The 19,579-nt window shown below is 54.3% G+C and overlaps 1 protein-coding gene and 1 pseudogene across 1 annotated transcript in view; one reads left to right on the forward strand and one right to left on the reverse strand.

Annotated features, from left to right (window-relative positions):
- Positions 1–19,579, reverse strand: part of LOC120381594 (zinc finger protein 850-like) — a gene marked incomplete at its 3' end in the record, with an annotated part of 191,239 nt that overhangs the window by 75,366 nt on the left and 96,294 nt on the right. The window lies entirely within an intron of this gene.
- The window catches only part of LOC120381382, a 31,343-nt pseudogene continuing 19,722 nt past the window's right edge, over positions 7,959–19,579 (forward strand).

Consider the following 19,579-nt stretch of genomic DNA (forward strand, 5'->3'; position numbering starts at 1 on the left):
TTTATTAATAAAAATCCAATCCTTTCAAGCGTAATTTTAAGTAATGAAGTACTTGAAGTCTTTCACTTCCTAGACTGGAATGTTTCACTTCAGGATAATTACACCCTCCCTGTGATGTATTTCACTCTCAGTACTGTAACCCCCTCGTGATGTAGCTCCTGTCTAGGAGCTCTGCTGAAGCCAGTGGCATTATAATCAGGTGAAACTGACATGAGCAGAGACATGGGGGAGGGTGGAGGATGAGGTAACATGGAGGCTACCAGAGTTGAACGTGGCCGTAAGAGCAAACGCTCTCTCAGCCTCTCCTCTCTCCCACCTCCCAGAGTCAGTAATTCTGAGAAATCATTCCCTGAAATCTAAATAGCCCCGGTATGAGAGACAGTGATTAACGCATGTACCTTAGGGGCTGCAGCGCCAACCCCCTGCCTGGATGAGGAGGGTGAAGAATTGCAGTAGAAATGGGTTAGGTTGGGACACGGCACAGCTGATGTGGGACTGGGAGCTGAGTTGACCAAGAGGCCAGAACTCATGGGGGGTTTGGGAGAAGAAGTCAACAGGACTGGGTAGAGGCATTTCAGTGTATTTTCCCCATTAACCATTCTGCCATGTATTTAATTTAGAAACTTTTCATTCACATCTAAACACCTTGGAGCTAAGCTGGGTTGATGCATTTCCACTTACAGTGGTACAGTTGTAATTAGGTGCTTAATCAGATGCTCATGCAGCACAAAGCAGGCAATAATGGGTGTGCTTCCATTCATTAACCTGACTGTGTGCTGTGCATCGCTTTGAAAAAAAGATGCTGTGAGGGAGTGTCAAAATTTTAGGCAGTAAGAAATGGTAAGTAGGTGTCAGTTCATTTCTCATGCGTTTCTCTCCTAATTTTAATGTCAGTTTTGAATCAGCATTAATACCATGTTGTTTTAACAGCAGTAGGGTCCATTTGTATAATTGTTTGCAAGATTTCATTGGATATTGTGACCCAGCCGTCTTCACCTTTTATTTTCAGATTCCTAAATACACCCCAGCGCACCTCTCCTGACAGACTGCAGGCCCTGGCCGGTGACATGCTCCTTAGAGAGCAAACACCTGACGAGCCCTTTCGCCCTCAAACGCGCATTTGGCTCTTTGACGTTGCTTTATCCGCCCCACCAGAAAACGCTGTAGGGAACCCGGTCATTACAGCCGACCGTCACTAGGTAACGTTCTACCAGCTCTGGGCCGACATTCAAATGGTTCTGTTTGTTTATCTTTCATTCAGCTTTGCAATTCTTAGATCCCATTTAAAAACTGGAAGTGAAATAACTGAAGCAAGTTACAAAGAGAGCGGCACCTGGCATAGGCGGGGGTAAAACAATAAATGGAAAGAACTGACTATGCAAAAAGGAACATCGCAAACTATCAGAGCCCAGACCTCCGTCCAACTGAACCCACCCCAGCCAGGCATATCAAGCTGGGTCCCTGAAAAATCGCCCAGCCCATCTGGCAGTGAACGCTGCGTGTTCCAGGCAGAGCTACGGTGTGTGCGTCTGCTCTGCTGACATGCTGCTTTGCTACGGAACGAGCCACGGCCACAGGGAGCAGAGACATGGACTCCTACAAAACACAATCCCACATACACCTCCAACGCCGCATCCCCCCCACCTCCCCACTGTCTGCCATTCCCTCCCCCACCTCCACATGGCCATTCTCAGCCTACTGCTAACACTTCCTCTCAGCCTTCAGCACTATAAATAAATAAAACATGGTGTTACAAAAGGTAGATTGTGCAGAGAAACCTGATCTGGACGTCAGTAAGGCTTTTGATACAGTTCCACATGGGAAACTATTTGTTAAATTGGAGACTATGGGGATTAATATGAGAACCGAAAGGTCAATAAAGAATTGGTTAAAGGGGAGTCTACAAGGGGGTCATATTGAAGGGTGAGTTGTCAGGCTGGTGGGAGTTACTAGTGCAGTTCCTCGGATCAGTCTTGGGACCAATCTTACTCAACACTTTTATTAGTGATCTTGGCACAAGAAGTGGGAGTGGGACACAGAGCAGGGAGGGATTGCCAATACGGAGGAGGACAGGAAAATCATACAAGAAAAGCTGCATGTCCTTGAAAGCTGGAGTAATTGAAATGGGATGAAAATCAATAGTGAACAAATTCGACTTGTTAGTTCCCAAGTGCAAAATTTTGCAATAAGCTGGGGGTTTGTCAATTGGAAGTGACAGAGGAGGAGACTGGTTGATCACAGGATAATTATGAGCTGCCAATGTGATGCAGCCGTGAAATGGGTTAATGCAGTCCTAGGATACATCAGGTGAGGGATTTCCAGCAGACACATAGAATCATAGATTATTAGGGTTGGAAGGGACCTCAGTAGATCATCTAGTCCAACCCCCTGCTCAAAGCAGGATCAATCCCGACAGATTTTTGCCCTAGATCTCTAAATGGCCCCCTCAAGGATTGAACTCACAACCCTGGGTTTAGCAGGCCAGTGCTAAAACCACTGAGCTATACATGAAAGGGTCAGTACTGTTATACAAGGCACCGATGAGACCTCATCTGACATACACCTCTACCTTCTGGCCTTAAAGTCTGTGAGTCTATAAGCTGTGCTTTGTGTTGCACAGACACTGATGGAGATCAGGGCCCCATCGTGCAGCACATGGCAGAGAACCTGACTGAGATCAGCAGCCCCATTCTGCTGGGCACTGCACAGACAGAGAGGGACAGTCCTTGCCCCAAAGAGATCACAATCCAAGTAAACAATGGGGAGGAGGAAAACAGAGAGGGGCTGTGACTTCCCCAAGGTCACCAAGCAGGTCAGGGACAGAGCCAGGAACAGATCCCGTTAACGCCAGAGCCACATCACCCGCAGCTTGGAAAGGTCCCCAGACCCCACTGTATTAGGCTGCAGAAAGAGGTGGTTTGCCCATGGATGCACAGGCTGTCTTGGCAGGCAGCTCAGCTGTGGTCCCTGCACACAGCTGGGTGTATGGGTCATGGGTCAGGAGAAGTCAGTGTCCAGCCCTGTGGGGCTGTGCTCCTGGCTCATACCTCCAGCACTCACTGCTGCCCCTCCCTTACCAGCTGCACTGTTCAGCCAGCCCCAGGCCTCTGTGAGGTCACTGCCCCCCCTCCCCTATCCCCTGCAAGCCTTCAAATAGGGACATAGTGCACCAGTGCCAGAGTGCACTAGTGTAAATTCTGTCTGTACTAAGGGTTTGCACCAGTGCCTAAAACACCAGGGTGGCAGAGACCTTGGGTGCCCAAAACAGCAGTACGGTGGCACTAGAACTGGGCTCTATTTCTAGCTCGGTCACAGACAGCCTGGGTGACCTTGGACACGTCAATGTTTCTCCTCCCAACTTCAGTCTCTTTACCCAGCTGCCACTCACTGGGGTCTCCTCTCTCTCCAGAGCTGCTCACCACTACAGTCTGTGTGGGTGTCCCCAGAGCTGAGGCAGGTCAGCTCGGGAATAGTCTTACAAAGGGGCTGGGGAGTCTCTGTCCCTGGAAGATTTTAAGAACAGGTAGGACAAAGCTCTGTCAGAGACAATCTACATACACTTGTCCTGCCTCGACAGAAGGAGCTGGACATGACAACATCTTGAGGTCCTGTCCAGCTCTACATTGCTATGATGTTATGCAATATAGATACGTATAAAACAACATGATGAAACCAAATGAAAACATGGTGTCAGGCAATTCAAAAAACAAAAAAAAACCTACACTGCACAGCATAAAATGACACAATACTAAGGAGAAGAAAGCAACACAATGCAAACTAACACACCTTAGAACAAAAGTACACAATGCAAAAGAGCTCAACTCAAGCCAACATAACACAGACACCAAACCAGCTGAGGCAAAATAACGCATCATAAAACTATGCAACACAGCATGGTGCATCATAGTTCCAAAAGGCAACAGGCAAAACAGCTCAGCGTAGAACAGGACACAGCACAAAAGAGAATTCTTTCAAGTAGGCCTGGAAGGGATCTTGAGAGGGCGTCTACTCCAGCCCCCTGTGCTGAGGCAGGACCAAGTATCCCTAGACATTCCCAGACTGGTGTATCTCTAACCTGGTCTTAAAAACCTCCAGTGAAGGAAATTCCACAGCCTCCCTTGGAAGCCAATGCAAGGCAAACAGAGACCAAAACAACGCTGCACACACACACGCTGGGCCTGGGGTTAAGGGGAGAGGCAAGAATTCAAACAATCTGGGTTCAGTTCCCAGTTTTGCCCCAAATTCTCCATGCAAACTTGAGCAAATTACTTCAGCTCTCTGAGCTTCAGTTTCCCCATCTGTAAAATGGAGAGTCGCCTCCCACCATTGGCCTATTTAGCCTTTGAGCTTTTTGTGGCAAGGCCTCTCTGTCCCTGTGGGCATGTCTACACTGCAGTCAGACACCGGCGGCTGGCCCGTGCCCACTGACTTGGGCTCACACGGCTCAGGCTGTGGGGCTGTTTAATTGTGGTGTCCATGTTCCAGCTGGGGCTGCAGCCCAAGGTCTGGCACCCTCCCACCTCACAGGGTCCTACAGCCTGGCCCCAGCCCGAGCCCAGACATCTACACTGCAATTAAACAGCCCCTTCACCTGAGCCCTGTGAGCCTGAGTCACCTGGCATGGCATGTTAGAGATACCCTTGGTATCTGTTCAGCACCTGTCACAATGGGGACCCTGATCTCGGTGTCTGTGCAGAGCCCTGCACAACAGGGGCCTGACCTCAGTCGGTGATGCTGCAACTCCCAGCATTACAGGATCCCGGATTTTGTTTAGGGCGCCTGCAGCAACTGGTAAAATGTGGGGGCAGGATCTCTGTCAGGGTCTGTGCAGTGCCCAGTACAGTGGTGGGGCATGATCTGGGTTGGGGTCAGTGCAGTGCCAGACTCAACGGGGACACAGATCTCAGTCGAGGTCTCTAAAGTGCCCAGCACAATGGAGGCAGCAGTTTAGGTCACAGTCGTGCACCGCCTGGCTTAAAGGGTGCCGTGATCTCGGTCTAGGCCTCAGTTTTACCTGGCACAACAGTGGGGTCTGATCTCACCTGGGGTCTCTGCAGCGCCTGGCAGAACAGGGCCCAGATCTCACCTGGGGTCTCTGCAGCGCCTGGAGAACAGGGCCACGCTCAGTACGATAAGAGTCCTGATCTCAGTCTCACACCTGGAGAGAAAAGTGGGAAGATTTTTGAGAATTCGATATCAGTATTTCAGAACTGAGGAGAAAATGGGGCACAAACAATATATTTGCTAATGTGAGACAGAAGCACCAACATCTGGGAGATTTTACGTCAGCATTTAACAGTTCAAGAGAACGGAGGGGAAATTGGAGGGGATTATACAGGGATATTCAATCAACAACAGAATGAGATGGATTCTTCTTGCCTCACACTCACAGGGCCAGCAGGTGCTGGGGAGTAGCTGGGACTGGAAAACCTGGGGCTGGGCCGTCTCCATGGGGGACACTTGCTCCTCCCTCCCCTTCCTGGCCCTTCCCAGGCCCCGTTGCCAGCAGAGAGTGGCCCCCCCAGCGCAGCCCAGAGGTGTCCCTGTCTCAGGGCCCCCCCAGCCTCTGCCCATTCACCCTCTGCCCAGCTCAGGAATCACTCGGGGGAACCATTTCCCACCCGCACAAGGACAAATCCCTGCAGGTGGAAATGGGGGAAACCCCCAAACCTGAGACCTGAACTGGCCACTGGCGAAGGGGAGAAAATGGGGCACAATCGGGGGACAGGGAACTTCTCAGGGGTTGGGGAGGGGTCCCCCGGGGCGCTGCGCGGGGCTCTCTCGGGCGACCGGGGGCAGGACGGGGGAGGAGGGGGGTCCCCACGGGAGGGGGCAGCGGTAAATCCGAGGGGATCTCAGCCCCCCCCTTTCTCTCCCCGCTCCTCGGGGGTCACCTGCCCCCCCCGGCCATGTCCGGGCTGCACAGACATTCCCCCCAGCCCGGTCTCACCCCCCAGCCCCGCCCGGCCCCACGCAGGGACCCCAGTGGGGCCGGGCCCCTCCCGGCACCCCGCGGGGCCCCAGGGCAGAGCCTGGCCGGGCCCGGGGCGCTGGGCTCCTGCGGGGGCAGCAGCGCCGAGCCCCCCGCGGGCGCTGCCCCCCCCCGGGAGCAGATCCCGGCGCTGCGAGATGCCGGGTCCCCCCGGGCACTGGGGCAGAGTCACCGCCCGGCCCCGCCCCCGGGGCTCGCTCCGGGACCTGGAGGCTGCAGCTCCGCAGCGGGGCGGGCGGAGCCCGGGCCGGGCACGGGGGGGTTAATGAAGGGCTCTCCCGCCGCGATCTGCGCATGCCCAGAGCCCCACCGGCACCAACCCTTCTCCGGCCCGGGAGAGGCTCCAACGGCCCCGCGCGAGCCAGGCAGAGCCGCAGCGCCCAACGCTCTAGCGCAGCCCGGCTCTGGCTCCTCTGCCGACGTCACTTCCGCTTCCGGGAGAGTCGGGAACTACATCTCCCAGCCTGCCCCGGGGCCGCTTCCGCCCTCCGCAGCTCAGGTAAGGGAGGCCCCATCTCATGCCCGCCCCTCGCAGAGACCCCGCCCCGCCCCCGTCACCGCCCCAGGAGCAGCGGCCCCGCCCGGAGCCCCCAGCCCCGCCCCCTCCCATGTGCCGGTCCCTGCCCGCGGCCGGGGCGCGTCCCCCTCGCGCCAGAGCCCGAGACCCCGGGAGCAGCTCGCGGGGCCCGAGACGCAGCGGCCTGTGGGGGGGAGGCGGGGCCGGGCTCTGCCCGCAGCGAGGCCGGGACGGGACCGGAGGGGAAAGTGCCCCCCGGAGACTGTCCGGCCCCAGGGTCCCCCGGCCGGGTCCTGCGGCGCCAGCGGCCCCGCTGCTGCTGCCCCCTGCCCAGCGCCCCCGCTGCCAGTCACCCCCGCCCTGCTGCTGCTGCCCCCGCCCAGCGCCCCCGCTGCTGCCCCCTGCCCAGCTGCTGCCCCTGCCCAGCGCCCCCTGCTGCCAGTCACCCCCGCCCTGCTGCTGCCCCGCCCAGCGCCCCAGCTGCCAGTCACCCCGCTGCTGCCCCTGCCCAGCGCCCCCTGCTGCCAGTCACCCCCGCCCTGCTGCTGCCCCCCGCCCAGCGCCCAGCTGCCAGTCACCCCCCCTGCTGCTGCCCCCTGCCCAGCGCCCCCAGCTGCCAGTCACCCCGCCCTGCTGCTGCCCCCTGCCCAGCGCCCCTGCTGCCAGTCACCCCGCCCTGCTGCTGCCCCGCCCAGCGCCCCCAGCTGCCAGTCACCCGCCCGCCCTGCTGCTGCCCCCGCCCAGCGCCCCCAGCTGCCAGTCATCCCCGCCCGTCCTGCTGCTGCCCCCGCCCAGCGCCCCCAGCTGCCAGTCACCCCCGCCCTGCTGCTGCCCCACTACCCAGCGCCCCCAGCTGCCAGTCACCCGACCCTGCTGCTGCCCCACTGCCCAGCGCCCCCAGCTGCCAGTCACCCCCGCCCTGCTGCCCCCAGCGCCCCCAGCTGCCAGTCACCCCCACCTGCTGCTGCCCCTGCCCAGCGCCCCCAGCTGCCAGTCACCCCTCCCTGCTGCTGTTGCCCCCGCCCAGCGCCTCCCCCCAGCTGCCAGTCACCCGCCCCCCTGCTGCTGCCTCCTCCCCACTGCCAGGGAGTTTTCCTGCTCCATACTCCCCTCACGTAGCCTCTTAAAGCACCTCCCCAAAGGGCTCCCTGCTGCCCATGTGAAGGGTGGGGGGGGAATTATTACTGTCTGTTTATGGAACTTCCATATACAATCCCGTCACACTGTCCAACTACTGTCACTTACTTAGTATAAAATCTCTTCAGAACCGGGTGCTTTTCTCTCTTTATCAAATATTTCTTTTTAGACCTCTTTCTTCCCCAGTTCTCAAGGATAGATTTAAAATATTCTGTGTGCAGTGCTGTAGTAACCATGGTGAGCCCAGGATATCCGAGGCTGCCCCCGTGATTTATATACAAACGTTCCGTGTTATTCTCCATCCCATTCCTTATGGATCTGAACACGTTCGCTTTTCTGCTGGCAGCTGTGCAGTGAGTGGAGCTTTGCATTGATCTGTCTACAGCAGTGCTTCCCAACCTTTTTGTGGCCAGTAGCACATTCATGTTTTCAGAAGAGAGTGTAGTGGGCGCCAACAGTTTTTCAAGGCTTATTTTCTGTTTTTACATTAAATATACAAAAAAGTCATTTAATATTACATAATATATGAATCCATAAGATAAAAACAGTAATTTTACATGTGAAAGGTATTAACTAAATTATTCGGCAATTACTCTTTCACCTTCCCATGTGAATTTGTTCTTTTTTATCTACAAAACATTTTACAAAATAAATATCAAACAGTTTTCATCTTCTTTATTTTTAAAAAAGTAAAACATTGTTGAACTGCTGGTCCAAATATATTGATTATCCTTGCTTTAACATAGACTGAAGCCTGCAGCCCCAGAGTTCTCTGTTCCCGGACGGGGCTGGGCTGCAGCTTCTCTCCAGCTTTGAAGCCACAGCCCCGTGCCTGCCAGGGACAGACAGCACCGGTGCCTGCAGCCTCGAAGAAGCTGGAGAGAAGCCGCAGCCCCGCACCTGCCAGGGACAGAGAGCACCGGTGCCCGCAGCCTGCAGCCCCGGAGAAGCTGGAGATAAGCTGCAGTCCCGCGCCTGCCAGGTACAGAGAGCACCGGCGCCCGCAGGCTGCAGCCCCGGAGAAGCTGGAGAGAAGCCGCAGCCCCGCGCCTGCCAGGGACGGAGAGCACCGGTGCCCGCAGCCTGCAGCCCCAGAGAAGCCAGAGAAAGCTGCAGCCCGCGCCTGCCAGGGACAGAGAGCACCGGCGCCTGCAGCCTGAGTTTTCTGTCCCCGTCAGGCGCAGGGCCACAGCTTCTCTCCCCTGCTGGGCAGTAAGTGGGTGCACATAAATGCCCCGGCGGGCGCCATGGCGCTTGCAGGCACCACGTTGGGAACCACTGGTCTACAGCAACGTGCAGATCCCTTTCTTTAGTTGTATAGCCGATATGTTCTGCTGACGCTGCTAGGTGTAATGCATGTTCAGTAGGGGGTTCTCCCCTACTAATGCTGCAGTGTCCTTCTCCTCAAGGTTAGTATATTAATGATCTCATTTTGGTGTCACGTGTGTCAGTTCGTTGCCATGGCACTCGTGTGCTCAGACATCTGAGGATGCTCTGCAGAAAAGCTCCTTGAGTGGGGTGATCCACAGGGAGTAGCTCAAACCTCCAAAGTGCCTGGCCGGGGCAGGACATTGGCACAGCAAGGGAGGGGTGTGGCAGTGACATCACAAAGGCCTTTGGCAGGACCTCAGACTATTGGTCAAAGGTGGTGGGGAGGTGGTGACCTCACAGAGAGATGCTGACATCAGCCAGGCAGGACAGGGGCGAGGGGCCAGGGAAACCTCAGAGACCCCTGTGGCTTTGCTGCAGCAAGTCTCCTTCTCCAGGTCTCTCTTTGAGGACTGAGAGAGTATTCGGGTTCACGGACTTGAGCGCCAGGAGGAACCTCTTTTGAGTTTTCTCCTTCCCTTTCAGTGATTTTACTAGAAAACAGCCGTCCCTGTTTAGAAGGTAAGAGCCTCCTGGAGGTTTGAAACCTGTTCAGTCTGATCCATCTGGTGGGAGTTGAATTCTAGGCATGGAAAACACGAGCTTAAGGAGGCAGAATTTTATTGCACACCTGGGATTTTGTCCCTTAGAATCACTGGGGACATTAGGGTTTGTCCTTTTTGTTTCACCTTTTCCTCCATCCTTCCCTCCGCTTCTTCTCTTGCTTCTTTTGTCCTTTCTCCTGTTCCCCTCCCAACACCAGGAGGTAGGATGGGGTGGGTGTGTGTTTTGCGGGGGAGGGCTCCGCAGCTCCCACTGTGGGAGGTCCACCCAAAAATGTGGGACTGAAATAGTGCTCAGGTAGTCAGGACCAGATTAACCTTCTGTGGGTCCTGGTACCAAACATATTTGTAGGCCCCTATGTAGTAACTGTGGGTTCCGAGTGTGGGCCTGGTGGGGCAGTGCCGTTGGTGCCATAGCATACCCGCTACTGAACCTCAGAGACATTTTTCATTTTGATCACACACCTCTCCATGACTGTACGCATTGCCATACACAGCTCCCTCAGCCCCCGGGTTTTCTTATTGAGCTGTACACCCATGTGGCTTTACCAGTGTCCACAGTGAGCAGAACTTTCATAGTGATCAAGGAAACTCCCCACAGATTTATCTCCTTCCTCATTCAGACCTTCTCTAGCCATGTCTCCAGTACCCACCCCCCCATGTCACCAGTCACGGCATTGCTTGAACCTTGCAATGGCAGCACTAGGGACTCTAAATCCTCAGCCCTGGCCCTAGGCAGCTGCAGACTCTGCAGTTAGGCACTTCCCTCCTCTAGGCCATGGCTTTAAATACCTGCGATTCCCATCACCTGCAGCAGAGGCCAAGAATTCCCACACCCCCCTCAGCCAGCACCTAGTCGTGCAGAAAGTGAAGCCTGGATGATTTTGGAGGCTGGGGTGCCAGGAGATTCCTGTCCCGGAGCAGCAGCTCTGCCACAAGCTCACATGCCCCCCCTCCGCTGTGAGACCAGGACCCTGTGAAGACAGTGAGGTTACCCCGTGTATAACCAGTTCTGGCCAAAGCCTGTTGAAGTGAGTGGGAGGCTTTTCATTGTCTTTAATGGGCTGTGTATAGACACAAAGGCCCCATTCTAGACTCCAGGAGCAAAGTGCCTGCTGTGCGGCACTGGTTTACTAGTGTAACAGGAAGGTCTCACATTACCTAGTGAATAAGCAACACCTCCTACAGCACCTAACTTTTTCTGAGACGCTTCCCACCCAATTACTAAATGTGAACCTGCTTCCCTTACAAGGGCTGAACATATCAGGTGAGATGGTCACAAAAGCAAGGCACTTCTGAGTTCAGCAGGGATTTTGGATGCGCACAGAACACAGACAGGACTGGTTCCCGCATGGTTACTGCAGTAAAGTGGAATAATTTTCAGCTTGTGTGATTGGAAGATGTCTGGATCCATCTTATAAGACTGTCCTACATAAATGAGGAAAACTTGAGGTGCCTTTATTATTCTTTTGTTCCACTCTTTGTTTCTATGGGGGATTTGCCAGTGCAATATCACTGTCTTCCTTTTAAACAAGCAAAACTTAAAAAAAAATGGTAATGGCTGTTGAAAATAGCAATTCCAGCCCTAGTGAGCACTGGGAAGACCCCAGCATTTGTTGCTCAATTTTATCCTACTTTTTCAACAGCAAATGATAGTGGATCAGCATATTTGATTTGGGAGAAATGAAGTAACAGCTGCCCAAATTGAGCTTGAGCACTCCTGAATTTTGAGGGTGTTCAAATCTGGAAGGCAGGCGCTAGATTCCCTTTCTGAACATTAGCTAAATCTGGAAAGGAAAAAGTCAATTTCTATTTTCATGGCTCAGAAGTGGAAATCCTCCTGTGCTGTTTCTGAAGCTGCCCAGGTCCTCTCGTAAAGCCTCCCCTCCCTTACTTACCATTTTAACTTCTGGTGGGATCCACATACCTCCCTTGCCAGGCTTCAGATAGAAGGGGACACTGTCCATTTAGTCCACCCAGTTCCTTCCTTGGGGGCTGCCAGGCGAGGTCACACCAGCATCCCTAAGCCAGTCTGGGGAAGTCTTCTGAGGGTGCTACCTGGGCCAAAGCCTTCTACTCCTTGGGCACACTTGTTCCCCATTCACACTGCCACCCCCTTCTAGCAGCCAGCTCCCCAGCCACAGCAAGCTGCAGCGCATGGAGTCTCGCAGCTTCCCCCCTCCCTTTCCTGTTGATAGCAGCCAAGGGAATGCTGGGAAATGTAGTTCCTTCCCTGCTCCAAGGCAGGGAGCTGGCCAAGGAATTACAGCTCCCAGGGCCCCGTGGGGTCTCAGCTCCCATGCTGGATCCGGGCTGCTCTTTCTGCAGAGGGGAGGATGCGAGTGTTACAGGCCTGGAAAAGCCTTGGCATTCTCGTTACACAGGCATTCCCCGGCATGTCTTGCTGACTCAATCCGTGTATCCCCTTGATCCTTTCCATGGATTCATTGTACAGCTGATGACCCTGGACGGGCCATCAAACAGGCTAGGCAGTGCTGATGCCAATAGATCTGAGGGTGTCACCCAGAAACACAGTCCACAGTCTGGAATACAGATATACCCTACGTATCTATATCTCACAATAGAAAGGTGATACAAACAAAAAAAATGATCATACTTGGAAAATTATAACATTTTCCCTGACACCTAATATGGCATATCTAGCACAATTCATTATTAATACCAATATGATAAAATTGCAAAGTAATAATAATAGGAAGCGTCTCACAATTCCATGCAGTGTCACACTTAGTAAACCAGATCCTTGAAGATGCAGAACACTTTGCTTAGGAGGGATTGAAAAATCCACATATCTGCTGGGAACACACACACAGGCCCTGTGTCAGTCTGTAATCCTATGTTCACTCTTCTGGAAAATTATGAAGAATTTTGTACACAGTATGGTTTGTGAAGTATCACTTGAAATCACATAATCTACTGAATATTATCCTCCTGTTAAAATGTGTAGCAACACTGTATGTAAAGTTATGAGATTTTACTGTAGGATATTACAAAAAGTTACAATTCTGGGAACACCCACAGACCAGTTCCTCAGAGACAGCAAGGCAAACAGCAATTCGCTGGCAGGGGGAAGGTGTGAAGAAGACATTTACATTCTATCAGAGGGAGACCTGAAACTCATATCTCCAACAGACAGCCTGTCACCATGACTCAGCTGAGAACTGAAGTTGTTTCTAATAGAAAGGACTGAATTATAAAAAGAGGTGAGGAAAATGCTTGGGACTCTCTCTCTCCCCTTTCCCTCTGCCCATGACAAATCCTGAAGAACTGAACTTGGGAGGCAGGGGCAGGTTACGGGGGAGTCCTGGCTGAATGGAAAGCCAGCCTGTCTCAGCACATGGAGAGAGAAACATTTGCTTTGAATCCATTTTAGCTTGTTAACTTAGACGTTAATTTGTGTTTTATCTTTGCATTTCTTTTGTAAACAATTCTGACTTTTATGCCTCATTACCCTTAGCCACTGAAAAGATTTTTTTCCGGCAGTTAACAATTTTGTTTTATTGTTTTACCTAACCAGTGTGTTTGGACTCAAGTGTGTTGGAAACTCCATTTGGAATGACAAGGTTGGTACAGGTCATTTTCCACTGATGAAATGATAGATTTCATATGAGCTCCCATTGTTCAGTAGTGTGCTGGACAGTGCAAGATGCACATTTCTGGGAGAAGTCTGGGAGCAGAGAATTTTCTGTTCTCTTGTGGAGTACTGTAATTCGAGAGTCGCTGACTAGCAGCACTCAGTACTGTGTAGCTGGGAGCGAGTTACATGCTGGAGACTGTGTGTTACCTGCCCAGGAGTGGCTGTTCTCACAGTAAAGCAGTGTAAAAGGCACCCCAGCTTGGGAACTGAGTCTCACAGCTGTTCAACAGTCCAGATTGCACTATGGTTAATGTCACAGACACTCAATTTCAAAGAGTCTCCTAGAACACATAGAAAGTAAATCCATGTCCCAGAAATCGAAGTCTCTAGAGAGAGGGCAAGTCTCCCTGGCACTGCTTCTTGCTGACAGACAGGTCCAGAGACAATGAGAGAGTCCTGGGGAAGCTGGGAACAGTAACTATGGGCTGGTGGGGTTCAGGGGAGAAAGGGAACAGGAAGGGCAGGGATATCACTGATTGCAGGATCTCAGCAGTACTAGATGTCAGGATAACACATAGTGCAGCTCATTGGAAAACAATCTCAACTATACATAAAATTATGGGGTCTAAATTATGTTTCCACTCGAGAGATTTTGGAGTCACTGTGGATAGTTCTCTGAAAACATCCACTCAACGTGCAGTGGCTGTCAAAAAGCAAACAAGAAGTTGGGAGTCATTAAGAAAGGGATAGATAATAAGACAGAAAATGTCATATTGCCTCTCTATAAATCCATAGTACACCCACATCTTGAATACTGCGTGCAGATGTGGTCTCCCCATCTCAAAGAAGATATATTGGAATTGGAAAAGGTTCAGAAAAGAACAAAAAAAGTGATTAGGGGTAAGGAACAACTTCTGTATGAGGTGAGATTAAAAAGACAGGGACTTTTCAGCTTGGAAAAGAGACAAAGGGGGGATAGGAGAGAGGTCTATAAAATCATCACTGGCGTGGAGAAAGTGAATAAGGAAGTGTTATTTACTGCTCATAACACAAGGACTAGGAATCACCAAATGAAAATTAATAGGAAGCAGGTTTAGAACAAACAAAAGGAAGTATTTCTTCACACAACGCACACTCAGCCTGTGGGACTCCTTGCCTGAGGAGGTTGTGAGGGCTAGGAATATAACAGGATTTAAAAGAGAACCGGATAAATCCATGGAGGTTAACTCCATTAATAGCTATTAGCCAGGCTGGCTAAGGAATGGTGTCCTTAGCCTCTGTTTGTCAGAGGGGGGTGATGGACGGCAGGAGAGAGCTCACGAGTCCAGAATGCTGTGGAAGATAGTGCCATAGTGTAGCACTCCTTCCCACTTCCCTCACCCTCCAGATCTAGGACAAGGAATCGGGCAGGAGTTTTCCCAATGGAACTGGAAGTTCCTGCAGTTTTCAAGAGGGGAGAAATGCAAAATCTGTGATTTCGCCTCACAGTGTTTGATAAGTGGCTAGAAAGTTATCACGGTGACTGGGCCTGGCCAGGGAATGTCAGGCAGTGCTTGGAGCCAGGATTCTGGCACAAGCTGATCAGAGAGAAGGAACATGGTTAGTAGCAGCCCCCAGAGCCTCCATCCAGGGCCCCCCAACACCCCCAGTACCCAGATCCCCCCAGCCAGGGTCCCACCAGATATTTCCTGGGACCCAACTCCCAGAATCCCTGGCCAGAGAGATCCCAGATACCCCTCAGAGCCCCACCGGCCAGAGAACCCCCACCAGATCTTCACTGCCAGGCTGGGAATCCCACCAAGAGCCCCCACCAGCGAGGGACCCCAATTAGGAACTCACTGCCTTCCTGGGATTCCCCCACTGCCCTCCTAGGACCCCTGCCTGCCCTTCAGCAGAGAGGTAAGACATGTCCATGCCCTGTCACTAGCAAATAATGGTCACCATGGAGCCACCCCAGAGGTGGCTGCATCACAGAGACCATTTGCCATGGGGTTTAGGATACTTCTGGACCCACACTGCACTCAGAGTGACCTCCTCATCCCGTGCCAGCTGGAGAAAAGAAAAGGGTCCAGCCAACTCTCCCGATATACCAGCTGGGAACCACTGATCCCCAAACAGGGAGAGACCTCTGGCTTTGATGGGTATTAAATATCTGGCTGGTCTCTTTCTTCAGCAAACATTTTAACAGAGGTAAAGGAGGGAACAAATGATTCTCAAAGGAGTCAGGAAAGATGATCTCTGGGCAATTTAACTCCCTACAACATCCAGGATGAAGAAGGACTCAGGGCAACAGGTTCCCTCGAAGGAAGAAGTTGGTGGGATTTAGAAACACGGGGAACAGCCCCAAACCCAAGAGGATTTTTAACTAACATTTGATAATGATATAGAAAGAGGGAAATCCTGAGCTTTGAGAGCAACGTTCAGAAATGAAAGAGAAAGGGTGGAACTCAGAGAGATTTTGGATCCATTTTGCAAATTATAGAGAGGAAAGTGGAAAATCAGAGGGATTTTATATCAGTTGTTGATAGGAGGCAAAATCTGAGTGTTTCACATCAATATTTGATAAATGAATAAAGAGGAAATCGGCAACATTTGCAAACATTTTATATCCATGTTCAAGAATCTGAAGAAAGGTGTCAATCTGAGATTTTTTTGGATTTTATCATGAGAGAGACAAGGAAAAAAAATCTCAGGGGATATTCACTTAGAATTAGACAACTAAAGAAAAGTGGGGCAAATGTTTAGAGTATTTTATATCAGTCTTTGAGATTTGCACAGAAAAGAAGCCACAAGCTAAGCAATTGATAACATGAGAGAAAAATACCAAGATGTGTGGGGGATTTTATGTTGATATTAAATTACTAGATGGAAAAGGAGACTGTTTGACTGCATTTTATGAGACTGTCCAATATATAAACACAAAGTGATGGTTTCCCCCCACTGCCACCATTCACATGAGCAGCAGGGAGCCTGGGAGGAGCTGATTTAAGGGGGGAGGGGGAGCTGGAAGGCTCCCTGATAAAGGAAGCGGCGGAAGTGGGGGATGGGCAGGTGACTGGCAACTGAGGGCTGGGGGAAACTGTGTTGGTAGTTTGGGGTCAGTGGGTGGGATTGGGAAGCTCGGGTCTGGGCAGTCTCCATGGGGGACACGTGCTTTTCCATCCCCGCCTTGGCAGAGAACGGGCATCTCCTCCCACCCCCACACCAGGGGCAGCCATGTGCTGGGGAATGACTCAGGGCAACAATTTCCCACCTAAATGAGGACAAATCGCGGCAGGTAAAGTGGGGGGGGGGAAAGCTGCCACATCGGAGAGATTTTAAATGGACACTTGAGAAGTATGGAGAGACCAGGGGAAATCGGGGGAGATTAGAGAGCTCATCATTGGGGATCTCCTGGATTTTATAGCCACGTGTGATAATGGGGGAAAAGGGGAAAAGCCGGAGAGACTTTGTAGGTGGGAGGACGGGGCACAAACAGGGCAGGATTCAGTGAACTCCCCCCCCACCCCGCGGGAATTTCCTGGCTGCACCAAACAGTTCAAAGGTCCCGCCCCACTGACCTCCCCGCAACCCTGACTCCCCTCTGCGCCCCCGCTCAACTCCTGCTCCCCGCCTGGATCTTCCTTTAGCCCCCAGCCCCGCCCCACCTGCCTGATCCCTCCATCAATTCCCTGCTCAGCCCCCGCCCCATCCCAGCCCCGCCCCACCTGACCCCCATCTATTCCCTGCTCAGCCCCCGCCTGTTGCTCCCTCGCCCCGCCCCCAGCGGAACGTTCCGGCTGATACGGGCGGGGGGAAGGGCAGCGGCTTCAGCAGCTGCTACTGAGCATGCGCAGTGCCCAGGAGTAGCACAGGGCCATGGGGAGCGATTTAATGCACCGCCCCCCCGCCGGGCCCCGCCCCCCCATCCCAGCGGGGGGGGGGGGCGGATCCTGCTGCGGCTCCGCTGGGGCCGAGGCGGCTCCGAGGCTTCTCCCGGGTTCCCCGGGGCAGAGTCACGTGCCCGCCCCCCCAGCGCCCCCGGGTCTCTCACCCCCCGGGGGCTCCGGGCGGGGCTGGGGCGGGCAGAGCCCGGGGGGCGGGGCCCAGCTGGAGAAACCCCCCCCGGCCGGGCCCCCCGCACAGACCCCCCCGGGGAGCAGCAGCGGCTCAGCCCGGGCCCGGCTCACGCGGAGGCGGCAGCAGCAGCTTCGTTCTCCCGCCCGCAGCGGGGCTCGCACGGAGCATGCGCAGTAACAGCTGCTGAAACCCTCCCTTCCCTGGGCTGGAGAGAGCGGAAGCGGCCCCGGGGCAGGCTGGGAGATGTAGTTCCTGACTCTCCCCGGAGCGGAAGTGTTGTCAGCGGGGAAGCCGGAGCCGGGCTGCGAAGGAGCGTTGGGCGCTGCGGCTCTGCCTGGCTCGCGCGGGGCCGTTGGAGCCTCTCCCGGGCCGGAGAAGGGTTGGTGCCGTTGGGGCTCTGGGCATGCGCAGATCGCGGCGGGAGAGCCCTTCATTAACCCCCCCCGTGCCCGGCCCGGGCCCTGCCCCGCTGGAGCCGCCCTGGGGCCGCCCCGGGCTCCGCCCGCCCCGCTGCGGAGCTGCAGCCTCCAGGCCCCGGGCGAGCCCTGGGGCGGGGCCGGGCGGTGACTCTGCCCCAGTGCCCGGGGACCCGGCATCTCGCAGCGCCGGGATCTGCTCCCGGGGGCAGCGCCCGCGGGGGCTCGGGCTGCTGCCCCGCAGGAGCCCTGGGCCCCGCGGGCCCGGCCAGGCTCTGCCCTGGGGCCCCGCGGGGGGTGCCGGGGGGAGGGGCCCAGCCCCACTGGGGTCCCTGCGTGGGGCGGGCGGGAAATGTCGGTGCAGCCCGGACATGGCCGGGGGGGGGGGCCGGTGACCCCCGAGGAGCGGGGAGCGAAAGGGGTGAGATCCTCGGATTTACCGCTGCCCCCCCCGTGGGGACCCCCCGCCCCCTTTCTCCCTAGAGAGCCACGAGCAGCGCCCAGGGTGACCCCCCTCCCCCAACCCCTGAGAAGTTCCCTGCCCCCCCCCCGATTGTGCCCCATTTTCTCTCCCCTTCTCCAGTGGCCAGTTCAGGTCTCAGGTTTGGGGGTTTCCCCATTTCCACCTGCAGGGATTTGTCCTTGTGCGGGTGGGAAATGGTTCCCCGAGGATTCCTGAGCTGGGCAGAGGTGAGTGGGCAGAGGCTGGGGGCCCTGAGACAGGGACACCTCTGGGCTGGGGGGGCCACTCTCTGCTGGCAACGGGGCCTGGGAAGGGCCAGGCAGGGGAGGGAGGAGCAAGTGTCCCCCCATGGAGACGGCCCAGCCCCAGGTTTCCCAGCCCCCGCTATTTCCCCTCCCCAACCTGCCCAATCCAGCAGCCCCCCCCCCACCGGCTAGTCACATTCCCAGACCCCACTGCCAGCCCCTCCGCACTGATCCTGACTTTCTCACTCCAGCCCCCTCCTTTCCCCTGTGACAAGGCATCACCCAGGGCTCCCTGCCGGCCATGTGAGTGTGAGACAAGAAGAATCCCTCCCATTCTGTTGTTGATTCAATATCCCTGTATAATCCCCTCCAATTTCCCATCTTTTCTCTTGAACCTTTAAATGGTGACACAAAATCTCCCAGATGTTGGTGCTTCTCTTTTATATTGGCAAATATTTAGTTTGTGCCCCATTTTCTCCTCAGTTCTGAAATACTGAGATCTAATGCTCAAAAATCTTCCCGCTTTTCTCCCCAGGTGTGTGACTGAGATCAGGGCTCTTATCGTACTGAGCGTGGGCCTGTTCTGACAGCTGCTGCAGAGACCCCAACTGAGATCTGGGCCCTGTTCTGCCAGGTGCTGAAGAGACCCCAGGTGAGATCAGACCCCACTGTTGTGCCAGGTAAAACTGAGACCTGGACCGAGATCACGGCCCCCCTTGTCGCAGGCAGCGAACGACTGCGACCCAAAGCGCTGCCTCCATTGTGCTGGGCACTTCAGAGACCTCGACTGAGATCTGTGTCCCCGTTGGGTCTGGCACTGCACTGACCCCGACCCAGATCACGTTGCACCACTGTACTGGGCACTGCACAGACCCTGACAGGGATCCTGGCTCCACAGTTTGCCAAATGCTGCAGGGACCCCAAACAAAATCAGGGATCCTGTAATGCCGGGAGTTGCAGAGCCCCCGACTGAGATCAGGCTTCCTTTTGTACAGGGCTCTGCACAGACACTGACCAGGATCAGGGTCCCCATTGTGACAGGTGCTGAACAGACACCAAGGCTATCTCTACCCTGCCGTTAAAAAACCCCAGCTGGCCCATGCCAAGTGACTCAGGCTCACAGGGCTCAGGTGAAGGGGCTGTTTAATTGCAGTGTAGGTGTCTGGGCTCGGGCTGGGGCCAGGCTGTAGGACCCTGCGAGGTGGGAGGGTGCCAGACCTT

The sequence above is a fragment of the Mauremys reevesii genome, linkage group 14 (genome assembly GCF_016161935.1).
Source record: "Mauremys reevesii isolate NIE-2019 linkage group 14, ASM1616193v1, whole genome shotgun sequence".
Lineage (NCBI taxonomy): Eukaryota > Metazoa > Chordata > Testudines > Geoemydidae > Mauremys > Mauremys reevesii.